The sequence below is a fragment of the Triticum dicoccoides genome, chromosome 3B (genome assembly GCF_002162155.2).
Source record: "Triticum dicoccoides isolate Atlit2015 ecotype Zavitan chromosome 3B, WEW_v2.0, whole genome shotgun sequence".
NCBI lineage: Eukaryota > Viridiplantae > Streptophyta > Magnoliopsida > Poales > Poaceae > Triticum > Triticum dicoccoides.
The window spans coordinates 123,113,311-123,128,527 of NC_041385.1; positions in this window are offsets into that span (position 1 = coordinate 123,113,311).

Genomic DNA, 15,217 nt, shown 5'->3' on the forward strand with positions numbered 1-15,217 from the left:
GTTATCAAGACAATGTGTTTCTTTAACAGGCGGCATATTAAGACCATGTATTTCTTCAATAGGAGGTAAATTCTTACCATCTTCAGCTTTAATACCTTTTTTCTTTCATTGATTTCTTTGCCTCTTGCATATCTTCACGACTGAGAAATAGAACACCCCTCTTCTTCGGAGTTGGTTTAGGAATAGGCTCGGGAGTTGACTCAATTGGCTCAGGAATTGGCTCAGGAAGAGTCCAATTATTTTCATTAGTCAACATATTATTCAAGAACAATTCAGCTTGGTCGACTGTTCTTTCCCTGAAAACACAACCAGCCCAACTATCCAAGTGGTCCTTGGAAGCATCGGTTAGTCCATAAAAGATATCAAGTATTTCATTTTTCTTAAGAGGATGATGAGGCAATGCATTAAGTGATCAGAGAAGCCTCCCCCAAGCTTGTGGGAGACTCTCTTCTTTGATTTGCACAAAATTATATATTTCCCTCAAGGCAGCTTGTTTCTTATGAGCAGGAAAATATTTAGCAGAGAAGTAGTAAATCATATCCTGGGGACTACGCACACAACCAGGATTAGGAGAATTAAACCATGTCTTAGCATCACCCTTTAGTGAGAAAGGGAATATTTTAAGGATATAGTAATAGCGAGATTTCTCATCATTAGTAAACAGGGTGGTTATATCATTTAACTTAGTAAGATGTGCCACTACGGTTTCAGATTCAGTGCCATAGAAAGGATCATATTCAACTAAAGTAATTATCTCAGGATCAACAGAGAATTCATACTCCTTATCAGTAACAAAGATAGGTGAAGTAGCAAAAGCAGGGTCATGTTTCATTCTAGCATTCAGAGTCTTTTGTTTCAGCTTAGCTAGTAATTTCTTAAGAGCTGATCTATCATTGCAAGCAAGAAAATCTCTAGCAGTTTCTTCATCCATAACGTAACCCTCAGGAACAACAGGAAATTCATATTTAGGAGGAGAACCTTCATCATCACTATCATCAATATTATCAGTTTCAATAATTTCATTCTCCCTAGCCCTAGCAAGTTGTTCATCAAGAAATTCACCTAATGGCACAGTAGTATCAAGCACACTATTTAAGAAATCAGCCGACTCAAAGATTTATCGGCCGATTTATCGCTTATCATGTGGTGACCGCTAAGTTTAGGCCTTATCTTTGATATTTATCGTTTGGACCGATTTATCGCTCTAACAGGCGATAAATCGTTAGATTCCCAATTAATCGGGCTAGGCCCCTAATGTCAGAAAGCCCAAAAGGCTAAATTTTGGCTCTCCTAAGGCGCCTTCGGTGGCCTTCCCGCACACCCGCAGCACATCATTGGTATTTCCCTGCTGAATTAGGGTTTCTGCCTCCCCACCACCCCGCAATGCAAGATTCACCACGCCGCCGCACCCTGCTCACCTCCGGCGGCCCTAGCTAGCACCACCCGAGCCAGCGGCCTCTAGATCCACCTCTCCTCTCCGACGGGGCCACAACTAGCAGCTCGGCAGCACCATCTCCAACTCCTGCATCGCCATCGCGACTCCTCTGCAACTCGCATCACCGACGGCTGGATCTACTTCCCGTCGTTGTACCTTGCTACGGCAGCACGGGAGCCGCACCCCTCTTCCTCGACCAACACCGGAGCTGCGCCACACTTCCTCATGCAGCACCGGAGCCATCTCCATCATCGACGGCAGGTGTTGCTCGCTGCCGCCACCCTTCCTCCAGCAGCAGTAGAGCGGCTCCATCCTCCGCTTCCTACTCCGACGAACGACATTAGCTAGAGTTGCTAGGCACGCCATCCCTTCTCCAGCAGCAAGACGAATAGCTCCATCCTCTCCTGGTATTTTTTCTTTCTCACACTGCCATTTCTTCTATCGATAAAAATGAGTGCCAGCTACTGTCATTTCTTCAGTCAATAACTGTAGTTGTAAGCAAATTGTCATTTCTTCAGCTAAAACTGCCTACTAGTAGTGATAAAATCAGTCATTTTTTGAGTTTAACTACAGGTCTGCAGCTACTGACTAGTGACTACTACTAGTTGTTGTTACCCTTTAGTCATTCAGTCACTAGTGATAGAATTCAGTTAGTTTTGAGTTTAGCAGAATCAACTATAGAATTACAATAGTGCAGAATCATGTACAAAATAAGTTGCCTTCTATGTTGTTTCCCTTTCCTTTTATGTACAGAATAAGAACCATCAATCATATACAGAATAAGTTTCCCTTTTATTAGTCTGATTCTCATACATGTTGTTGCCCTTTTTGTAGATGGCTGCTTCCAGTGCTTCTGCGGTTGCAAGTTCCAGACTGAAGAGAAACTCGGATGACATGGCATGGGAGTTTGCTATGATGATTGATCCAGATGAGAGAGCTCCATGAAGTTGAAGACTTTGTTTCCGACAATGAAGATGACACTGTGCCTATCAATGAAGATGAGATTGAGTTTGAGTCTGATGATGACATGGTTGGGGGGATAGAAGAAAATGATGAGGAAGACCTGATGCAGCCTTGAACCCTAGGCCTTTTAACAATCTCATTCCTAGTACTGTGTGTTGCTTGCTAGAAGCCTACGGCCTTATTTTGGTTGTGACTTGTGACTTATGAGAGAACTACCTTATTTTGGTTGATTGGTGTTTGGCTGTTTGCAAGCAAAGTAGTAACTAGTGAGTAAGAGACTAAGAGTGTAAGACTGTAAGACTAAGAACTAAGCTTATTTGTGTATTCTGGACTTGTTGTGCTGCCTATCCAGTATCCAAATTTATTTGTGGAGTACTATCTAAGTTTATTTGTGGACTGGTGAGTGGTGACTGAGACTACCAACTGCAATCTTGTGTACACATGATGTTGAGATGGCTGTACTTTATTTATGCACTCATATATGTAGTTATGTATTGCTGTTCTGCTTATTGTTGCTTGTTATTTACTTAGGTGTTGTTGAAGTGCTGTCCTATTTGAAACAAAATATGTGATGTTGAAGTTCTGTCCAATTTTTGTTGTGTAATATTGTAGACTTGTAGTAGTATCTATGTACTCTTGTCATATTTGAATTTCAAATATGCAGAAACATGACATGTGCTGTTGTTATATATTGATGTAGTCTTAAAGACTTAGAGAACACACTTGTTGATTATTTCCAATTTTGCCTTAATAGTGCCTAAAAACATAGGTCTTGCGGAAAAAACTTGTCGATTAATAGTCGGCCGATAAAATCGATTAATCGGCCGATTTCCGATTAATATCTAATCCCCAGCCGACCGAGACGATAACGATAAGCGATATCCCAAACAGTGATCAAGCATAGAAGTAGTTTCATCACAAGTATCATGCATAGCAGAAGTAGCATCATCGATAACATGCGCCATATCAGAATTAATAGCAGAAGCAGGTTTAGGTGTCGCAAATTTACTGAAAACAGAAGGAGAATCAAGTGCAGAGCTAGATGGCAGTTCCTTACTTCCCCTCGTCGTTGAGGGATAAATTTTACTTCTTTAATCTTTCAAGTTCTTCATAGTGATCAGCAGATATAAATCCCAAGTGACTCAAAGAATAGAGCAATGCTCCCCGGCAACGGCGCCAGAAAATAGTCTTGATAACCCACAAGTATAGGGGACCGCAACCGTTTTCGAGGGTAGAGTATTCAACCCAAATTTATTGATTCGACACAAGGGGAGCCAAAGAATATTCTCAAGTATTAGCAGTTGAGTTGTCAATTCAACCACACCTGGATAACTTAGTATCTGCAGCAAATTGTTTAGTAGCAAAGTAGTATGATAGTAATGGTAACAGTGGCAAAAGTAATGATAGCAGTTTTGTAGTAATTGTAACAGTAGCAATGGTAAAGTAAATAAGCAAAGCACAATATGTGAAAACCTTGTAGGCATTGGATCAGTGATGGATAATTATGTCGGATGCAATTCATCACGTAATAGTTATAACATAGGGTGACACAAAACTAGCTCCAGTTCATCAATGTAATGTAGGCATGTATTTCGAATATAGTCATACGTGCTTATGGAAAAGAACTTGCATGACATCTTTTGTCCTACCCTCCCATGGCAGCGGGGTCCTAACCAAAACTAAGTGATATTAAGGCCTCCTTTTAATAGAGTACCGGACCAAAGCATTAATACATAGTGAATACATGAACTCCTCAAACTACAGTCATCACCAAGAAGTATCTTGATTATTCTCACTTCGGGGTTGTCGGATCATAACACATAATAGGTGACTATAGACTTGCAAGATAGGATCAAGAACTAACATATATTCATGAAAACATAATAGGTTCAGATCTGAAATCATGGCACTCGGGCCCTAGTGACAAGCATTAAGCATAGCAAAGTCATAACAAAATCAATCTCAGAACATAGTGGATACTAGGGATCAAACCCTAACAAAACTAACTTGATTACATGGTAAATCTCATCCAACCCATCACCGTCCAGCAAGCCTACGATGGAATTACTCACGCACGGCGGTGAGTATCATGAAATTGGTGATAGAGGATGGTTGATGATGACAACGGCGACGAATCCCCCTCTCTGGAGCCCCGAACGGACTCCAGGTCAGCCCTCCTGAGAGAGATTAGGGCTTGGCGGCGGCTCCATATCATAAAACGCTATGAAACTTTATCTCTAATTTTTTTCTCCGTGAAACGGAATATATAGAGTTGGAGTTGAGGTCGGTGGAGCATCAGGGGGCCCACGAGATAGGGGGCGTGCCCAGGGGAAGGGGGCGTGCCCCCCATCCTTGTGGATAGGGTGTGGCCCCCTGGCCTTGATTCTTTTGCCAGTATTTTTTATATTTTCCAAAAGTTATCTTCGTGGATTTTCAGGACATTCCGAGAACATTTATTTCTGCACAAAAATAACACCATGGTAGTTCTGCTGAAAACAACGACAGTCCGGGTTAGTTCCATTCAAATCATGCAAATTAGAGTCCAAAACAAGGGCAAAAGTGTTTGGAAAAGTAGATACGACGGACACGTATCAATGGCGTCGACCCGGGCTAGGGCGACATCGGCGGCACGGACGGCAGCTCGAGCGCTCTCGGCCTTTGCAGTCGCCGTTGCTGCAGCTTCCCTGTCGAGTGCCATAGAGGCCCTATCGACGGAAGCAGCCATGCTCAATGCGGATGCGGCAGCACTCTCGGCATAGGCAGCCGCGCTCTCGGCACAGGCGGCGACGCTCGGGGGGGGGGGCGGCCATCGGACAGGCCTTCACGAAGTGTTTCCACGGCATCATTTTTGCAAGAAGGGGGTGCGGGAATGGGGACCTATATTTGTGGATTCGGGGGTTGCCGGCACTAAAGCAGATGAGTCGGCGAAGCTTTAGGAGGAAGACTTAAATAGACCCAGAATTTTTCATCGCAAATAATTCCTACAAAACAATTGTGTGTGATGTTGTAGATATTTTTTATTAGCTGTGAAAGACGAATTTGGAGTAAAGTGGCAACGAATGGTGTTTTAAATGTATGATAAAATTTGTAGTACTAATACAACTATCATGTCAAATTTTGGAAAATTTCAGGGGTCATTTGACCTTTTAGGACATTTAAGTGATTTTCTAGCCATTTAATGACCGTAATTGAAACTTGAACTACATGTACATGAAGCAGCTAACCAAAACGGTTTGAAAAGTCATATTTTGTGTACTTGTGTGTGATTTAATTTCATGTGCAGTAAATTGGAAGGAATTTTCAAACATATTGGTCTAACGGCTATGACACAATTAAGCATGGAGTGCCATGTCATTTAAATTCCAAAAAATTAAAAACATGAAACCTTGCTTGGTGTAATGTCATACCACCAAGATGATGCGGTACAAAAATTGGCCTGTTTGACGAAAGTTTGCACACACACCCCTCATAAACCGGAGCAACTCACTAGAAGGCTCGTGGTTCCAAGAGGGAACAATGAATGTTTGATGATGAACGGCAGATAGCTTCCTCTTACAGCCTTATGTGTAATGCGCACTGATACTAACTGTCATGTGAAAATTTGGAAAATTTCAGGGGTCACTTGACCTTTTATAGATATTTAAGTGATTTTCTAGCCATTTAATGGCTGTAATTCAAATTTGAACTAGATGTACATGCAACGGCTAACCATAACGGTTTAAAAAATCATGTTTGTGTACTTGCGTGCGAGTTAATTCCATATGTAGTAAATTAGAAGGAATTTTCAAACATATTGATCTCACGTCATGGACACATGCATGGAGTGACATGGCTTTTTAATTCCAAAAAATAAAAAATGATCAGGAAAACATGAAACTTTGCTTGATGTAATGTCATGCCACCAAGATGATGTGGTACAAAAATTGCCATGTTTGATGAAAGTTTGGACACACACCCCTAACAAACTGGAGCAACTCACTAGAGGGCTCATGGTTCCGAGAGGGAACAATGCATGTTTAATGACGAACGGTAGATAGCTTCCTCTTACGACCTTCAAAATTTTTCTACGTGTAATGTGCACTGATACAAACTGTCATGTGAAAAATTGGAAAATTTCAGGGGTCATTTGACATTTTAAAGACATTTAAGTGATTCCCTAGACATTTAATGACCGTAATTCAATTTTGAACTAGATGTACATGCAACGGCTAACCATAACTGTTAAAAAAAATCATATTTGTGTACTTGTATGCGAGTTAATTCCATGTGTAGTAAATTAAAAGGAATTTTCAAACATATTGGTCTCATGACATGGACACATGCATGGAGTGCCATGGAATTTTAATTCCAAAATATTAAAAAATGATTAGGAAAACAAGAAACCTTGCTTGATGTAATGTCATGCCTCCAAGATGATGTGGTACAAAAATTGGCATGTTTAACAAAAGTTTGGACACACACCCCTCACAAACTGGAGCAACTCACTAGACGGCTCATGGTTCCAACAGGGACCAATGCATGTTTGATGTCGAACGGCAGATAGCTTCCTCCTACGGCCTTCAAATTTTTTCTACATGTAATGTGCATTGATGCTAACTATCATGTGAAAATTTGGAAAATTTCAGGGGTCATTTGACCTTTTGAAGACATTTAAGTGATTTCCTAGCCATTTAATGACCGTAATTCAAATTTGAACTAGATGTACATGCAACGGCTAACCATAACGGTTTGAAAAATCATATTTATGTACTTGTGTGCAAGCTAATTCCATATGCAGTAAATGAGTAGGAATTTTCAAACATATTGGTCTCACAGCATGGACACATGTACATGCATGGAGTGCCATGGCATTTTTATTCCAAATTTTTTAAAAATGATCAGAAAAACATGAAACCTTGCTTGATGTAATGTCATGCCACCAAGATGATGTGGTACAAAAATTGGCTTGCTTGACGAAAGTTTGGACACACACCAATCACAAGCCGGAGCAACTCACTAGAAGGCTCGTGGTTCCGAGAGGGAACAATGCACGTTGGATGACGAACGGCGGATAGCTTCGTCTTACAGTCTTCAAAAATTTTCTATCTGTAATGTGCATTGATACAAACTGTCATGTGAAAATTTGGAAAATTTCAGGGGTCATTTGACCTTTTGAAGACATTTAAGTGATTTCCTAGCCATTTAATGACCGTAATTCAAATTTGAACTAGATGTACATGCAACGGCTAACCATAACGGTTTGAAAAATCATATTTTTGTACTTGTGTGCGAGTTAATTCCATGTGCAGTAAATTAGAGGGAATTTTCAAACATATTGGTCTCACGGCATGGACACATGCATGGAGTGCCATGGAATTTTAATTCCAAAAAATTAAAAAATGATAAAAAAATGAAACCTTGATTGATGTAATGTCATGCCACCAAGATGATGTGGTAAAAAAATTGGCCTGTTTGACAAAAGTTTGGACACACACCCCTCACAAACTTTAACAACTCACTAGAAGGCTCGTGGATCTGAGAACGGAACAATCCATGTTTGATGCTGAACGGCAGATAGGTTTCTCTTATGGCCTTCAGTTTTTTTCTACGTGTAACATGCACTAATACAGCTGTCATGTGAAAATTTGGAAAATTTCAGGGGTCATTTGCCTTTTGAAGACATTAAGTGATTTTCTAGCCATTTAATGACTATAATTCAAATTTAACTACATCTACATGCAAGAGGCAGATCGACACGTTCTGCGAGGCAGAGGAGGCGGAGTACTGCCTCCGCTCTGGGAAGACGCCGTGCACCAGGGAGTTGCTAGCGAGGGGCTGCCGGAATACTAGCCCTAGGAGGGATTATTAGGTTTAGTATTGTTCATTTTCAATTGTATGCATTGTACCTAGTAGTTAAGTATCATCATGTATATGTGATGATATTATATATATTCTGTGATGAACTAATGAATAATTAATATTATATATATTATGAATTCCATTTTCTATCTGCTTTTGTATACTAAATTGAATCTATCTGTTATCATCCACATATACATAATGGAAAGCGTATAAACACACATTGAAATAGAACAAATAAGAACGGAAAATAGAGTACACACATTAAAACAGATCAATAAACAGAGCAATAGTGATTGCTGTGAATATATAGCTATCCACGTCGAAATGACTCAACAAAATAAAACGTGTCCATGAGACCATGACCAGTAGCCCTTGCCTACGGTAGCTCTTGGCTCTGCCTGAACTCGTGCAGGCGTTCGTCCAAGCGGTCGACACGCTCGTGGTACATCTGGAGCGCGATCTTGAGCTCCAAGTTGGCTATTTCATCGGAGATCACCACCTCGAGGATGCGAAGGCTATGTTCCTCTACTATGCCCAGGTGGACACCTGGGCCAACGAGGCGGTCGAGCCTACCGACTAGCGCGTTGGCATCGAGCGGGCCACGGACAATGTGAACGACGCAGCGGGCATCCGGTGTAAGTACGGCACGGCCGACCTCTGGTGCAAGTACGGCATAGAGGGCCTGTGCCTACTCCTGGCGAGGAATGGGGGTACTGATGGGATGTGTGCCCAGCTGCGATGCCCTGTCGACAGCAGGCAAGCACCGATGGATCTGCTCTTGTTCTCGGCACACCGCGCCTCCTGCTCTGCGGCGCTCCAACGGTCTCACCGTGCGGCAAGCCGCAGCCTATCAGCGCGGACGCTCCTAGCTTGCTATGCGGTGCGCCATTGATCATGTTATGCGGCGAGCTGCAGCCTCACGGTGCTGACATGACTATCTTGATCCGTGGCACTGAAGCACCATGCGCCAATGGTCTGCTCAACCTTGGCGATGATGCGCAACACGGCGTCGTCCATCGCATTGTCGGGGAGCACCGCGGCCTCGACGAGCCATGGCGCCTTCTGGTTTTCCTTGTCAACGTGGTTGATGGCAGAGGCGGCGCTTTGGTGCGTTGGCATGCTTGGAAAAGGTGGATGTGCTACAGGCTGCGCTTGTTGCCTCCGTGCATCGCGACACGCCTAGGTTTATGTGCAATATCGCTTGGTGGCGAGAAACAGGTGAGGAAATGGTGGGAAACAGTGGCGTGTTCATAGCACGCCATCAACTAATGGAAACTTAGCATATAAGGAACATCGAGCTAGCATAAGAAGTAGATGACGATGAGACGAACACGAACCACACTAGGGAACCCGTCGGTGATGAATTCATCAATCGCAAATGATTGTACACTAGCAAGCGTTTGCCCACAACACACACGACTTATTTCATCACAAACAAGTGGATGGATCAACTGTATGCCACATATACACATTGTCAAAAAGTAATGCGGTAGACCTTCTTTAACATATGTTAAAAAATAAAATAAAAATAAAAAACAAGGACCTCGAGGTTAAATTAGCTGAGGGAATGGGTCATTTCGGTCATTTGACCAAAATAACCCATCTTATCAGTTAATTTAACATCAACACAACTTCCCATCCAGTCACTCATCTGATGGCTGCTCCAGCCTGAGCGCACTTAACTTGAGAGTTCTCTTAGATGAGCTACTGGTGGAACAGCTAGTCCTTGCTGATATAGGATGCCTCTTCACATCCTTATGGCGTATCCGGATGACCGCCCATCCCCCAATGGCCAATACATGTTGTGTAGACAGAGCATATCACATACGTCTTATTAGAAGTAACCGTCTCTGTTATTATCGGTCTTCGTACACATTTCTGATTACAGACTTGTTTGTCGCGTATCACACACATCTTGTTATATTGAACCATTTCTGTTCTCTTGTCTCAACGCAAACAGTTCATCCGAGTGAACCGGATGCCGTATATCGCACACACCTTGATGTGCCTGACCGTTTCTTTTGTGTTGCCTAATCACAAATAGTTCAGCCGAGTGAATCATATGTTGTATATCACACACATGTTCATCTGGCTGCCCATTTCTTGTGTTCCTCCTCATCGCAAACAGTTAATTAAAATGAACCGTATGCCCTGTATCACACACGAAACCAAAATCTGAACCGTGTTTGATGCATCCGTCATCACAAATGTTTTGCACCTTTTTTGACGATTTTTTATACCACCGTTTGCGATTATTGCACCGCACACAGTTTCGTCGAAGGGTCTCTGATCGTAGTGTCACATTAGCAGCATCCTGCAGTAGTGTTTGCTGAAAACCTGGGTGTTGTTTAAGCTTATTTATGGAAACAAGAGCAAAGAGTTTGTAAATTTTTTTCTTTTTCACTTTCAGTTTATCAACTGAATTGCTTGAGGACAAGCAAAGGTTTAAGCTTGGGGGAGTTAATACGTCTCCATCGTATCTACTTTTCCTAATGCTTTTCCTCTTGTTTTGGACTCTAATTTGCATGAGTTGAATGAAACTAACTCGGACTGATGCTATTTTCAGCAGAACTACCATGGTGTTGTTTTTGTGCAGAAATAAAAGTTCTCGGAATGGAACATAACTTTGCGAGGATTTTTTATACAATAAAAGAGAATTGCTGGAGCCAAGAACCACCGGATGGGGCACCTGGGTGGGCACAACCCACCAGGGCACGCGATCCCCTCCAGGCGCGCCCAGGTGGGTTGTCCCCACCTGGTGGCCCCGCAGACCCTGAAACAAATGCTATAAAATCCTATTTTTCTAGAAAAAAATCAGGGAGAAATAATTATTGCATTTCATGAGATGGAGCCACCGCCATCTCCTGTTCTTCATCGGGAGGCCAAATCTGGAGTCCGTTTGGGGCTCCGGAGAGGGGGATCTTTGATCTTTGTCATCACCAACCCTTCTCCATCGCCAATTCCATGATGCTCCCCACCGGGAGTGAGTAATTCCTTCGTAGGCTCGCTGGTCGGTGAGGAGTTGGACGTGATTCATCATGTAATCGAGTTTGTTTTGTTAGTCCTGATCCCCGGTATCCATTATATTTTGAGATTGATGTTGCTATGACTTTGCCATGCTTAATGCTTGTCACTTTGGGCCCGGGTGTGGAGATTTTAGATCTGAACCGTTTATGTTATCACCATTACATTTATGTTCTAGATCCGATCTTGCAAGTTATAGTCACCTACTACGTGTTATGATCCGGCAACCCCGGAGTGACAATAGTCGGGACCACTCCCGGTGATGACCGTAGTTTGAGGAGTTCATGTATTCATCGTGTGTTAATGCTTTGTTCCGGTTCTCTATTAAAAGGAGGCCTTAATATCCCTTAGTTTCCAATACACTACAAAAAAAATACACTTCCGTGATGATACGTGTTTGTCACAGTAGGTCACGTTTTTTGTCATGCATGTACATCCATGATGATTTTATGACAGAATCAAGATAGTCATACATGTGCTATCATAGAAGTGTTCCATGACATATGTACATCCATATGCAGTAATGACCATGAATAGCATTAGTACATTACTTACGGGTAAGTTGCAGAGGAAGACTGGAAATTGTTCTGTGTCTGCGGTATAATCTTTCCATGAAGGAAAGATGCGCACAAAGTTCCTAACAACAACATAAGCTTCGTCTTCTAAACTGGGATGAAATGGAACAGGGGTCCTATTTGCTACAATTGGGGCTCTCTCTGGTTTGAAAAGGGATATGGCAATTGGATTTGGTGTACTCTTTGCTGGAATGGGGGTTTTGCGTCATAGAGCTGGTGCTATGTCAACTGGCATAATCATACTGTTTGCTGCAGTTGGGGTCTGTTAAGTTGGGGCATCAGAAATGACCAGTGTAGTAGGGCTAGAGTCTGCTAGAGTTGGGGTGTTTTGTGGGTTAGGTGATATTGCAACAACACCTAATGGGCTATTTGATTTATCAGGTGCCACTACCTTTTCCAAATACTTTGCTTGTGCTCCTCCACGATCAGCAATCGCCCTCTTCCTTTTGAACGTCTGATACACAAGAACAACATTTGAATGGATAAATATGGTATGATGACAGATGGAATATGTACTAAAAATGGATAGGCAGGGCGTATTCACATACATGATGTGTAAACTAAGCTAATGGCAGCTCAACAAAGTAGAAGCAATGCAAAGCATCAGTTGCAAGATATGTGCGAGCAACGTAACCTTGGAAAGTTAGAGCAAGTACCTTGATGGGTGAATAAGATAGGGCATCTTCCTCTGACTCCTCCACTAGGGAGCTACATTGACTTAGGTCTCCCTCTAGCTCAGAATCACTGTTAGGATCATATTCTGAGCATGAATCTGTAGGTGGAGAGTGTTTGCATTACATTGCATCCAGACTTGATTTCAGTCCCTTAATGCCAAGTTTGACAGCCATGGCATTGTTCTGCTTTATTCTTTTCATGCGCGCAAGCTCATAATCATTATGATGCTGTTCAGAATCTGAGATTCATGAAAACATAAAAAGTAGTCAGATTATCTATGGAATGCATCGTGGATTCAACTCGAAGGGTGTATCCCTATAAACCCCTGCATATGCAAAGTTCACCCCCCCAACCATGTTGACAAGACCACACACAGAAATACAAACCCCTTATGTCTCTATAACAGGCAGGCACACATTTCAAAACTGAAGTAGGAACATTAGAATCATATGAAATTCGTATCTGAACAAATAAACTAAGAAATTATGAGTGGCATAATGTTTAGCTTCAAGGGTGGAGTGTTGGTAGTGCGACACAAAGCAAGTAGGCAGATTGTATTCCATGTAAAAGATCGGAACCTATGTAAAAGCGGGAAATGACACTTTCTTTCTATACAATGCAGTGTTCATTGCCCACACATGATGGAAGAGATCACATAGAGAAATACTATTCACTCATGTCTACGGTTCCAGTATTTAGAAACAGGGTGGTCCACCCTAAAAGAATATTGACAACAAATATGACAAGGCAAGCATAGATGTAGTGAATCAATCATTTACTTGTGAGCTTACTAGGACAAGTATGCAGAATTGTAACTGCAGTAAGAGACCGTCCAAAATCGGAATGAAGAAGTTTGTCTAGCACTTATTGTTTGCAACTAATCGATGTGAATAATTGGAAGAAAGACAAGTAAAATTGTCAATAAACCTGGCTTGCAGTAGTAATCTGGGTCAATGTCACTATGACCAACAATCCAAAATGACTAGTGTTTGTTCCGAGGGCCGGAATTTTGAAAACCCTGTGAACTTTAGAGGTACTAAAGATTACCGAAATACATCTGAACCATTAAGTGTAGGTAGCACTGAGCACACATCAAACCCTAATGACAGTCCTGCCTAATGAGTAATGAATCAATTAGAAAATGGGTGAGGAGGAGTGGCTGCTGAGTGTTGAGGATGTATCTTGGGATAAATCGGGTTGGCTTGGTGGGTGCTGCACGCCTGAGCCCTGAACGGACTGGAAAGGTAGGCACGGCGGCGCGCCCGGGCAGCAGTGACGCTATTGGGAGAGAGGCTCCTGGCCTCCTGTTAGTCTGGCGTCTCCTCCTACAGTCATGCCGTCCGGGGACGGCAAGTCACCGGTGAGGCAGGCGGCTGGGGACGAGTAGAGATCGGAAGCGCACAGCAGAATAGAGGGGACTCGGGGCTTGGGACGACCCAAAATCTCAGGGTGGGCCGGCCCACCGTGGGCGCCGAGATACAAACCCGAGCGGCGAACATGCATTTTCGAAACTAATTTAGGAACATTTAGCTGACCAATTAAACAACTCTGTTTTAATAATATCATATTCATATTTGAACAACTAAGCTTGTTTAGCTTGATGGGTGGAGCAGTGTTATTATGACACGAAGCATGTATTCTGATCGTATAGTGATCATAAAAGGGGGAAACTCTAAGCATATTTTTTTAGCAAAAGAGGGTTTCCCCTCCGATTTCTATTAAAGAAACCACCACGGAACCAACATGATCAATTAAACCCTAAGCATGATCAACTAAACCGTATTATGGTTGTGACATGGTAGATTTGAAGCCGCAAACCGGAGAAATGATATTTAGCATCCATTGTTTGCTTCGAACTAAGAACTAAATTCTAAGAGCTGAAAAGAAAGTAGAGTAACCAAGTTAAGATCTATTTTCTGGTTGAGATCAAAAAGTTGAGGAGATATGAAGTACCACCTCTCTTGCGGCACCGTGTAGGCATCAGGGGTGTGATGGCTGTCGGTGGCATTGAAGCAGATCAGCGACGGTAGACGGGTGCATCAGGGGATAAGTCCCATTGCGGTGGAAGAGAATGTCGTGAGAGCGGCCCCGACAAAGAGGGCGACAGCACCGATGAAGCAAGAGGACGCAATGCAAGGCTATTGGTCCGTCGCCGTGGATGAGAAACGTCCATCTCTAGCAGTGGATGATGCGGTCTTGGTAGGCGCTCCGGCATGGTGGAGGACGGTGGCGATGGATGGGGTGGCAGACGGAGGCTGGTGTGGGGATGGGGTGTTCTAGCGCGGATGGTGTATGAATCGGAAAATGGAGGGAGTGGTACGGGGAATCATGTTTTTGGGACGCGCCTGTCTGAAATATGGGAAGTTACGAACTTAGCCCCTGTTTAAAATTTGGATGTCTCATCGGTTGGGGATAGGACGGTAATCTCGCACCTCGCCAATATTTGCCCGAAGCGATTTCGGGCGAGGAGAGGGTGGTTGGCGCCCATGGTTGGCGCCCACGGTGTATGAACGGGGCTGACAGGTAGGGCAATTGTGTCATGTCTGAGTGAAGTTACAAACCTGCCCCTATTGAAGATATTTGCCTACATCGATTTCGGCCGAGTCGAGTTTGTTTTGCTGCCCACCGTGTATGAATGGGGAATGGAGGGAGAAACAGACGTCTTTCATACGAGCTTGAATCAAATGTGTTTTGCCGCCCATGT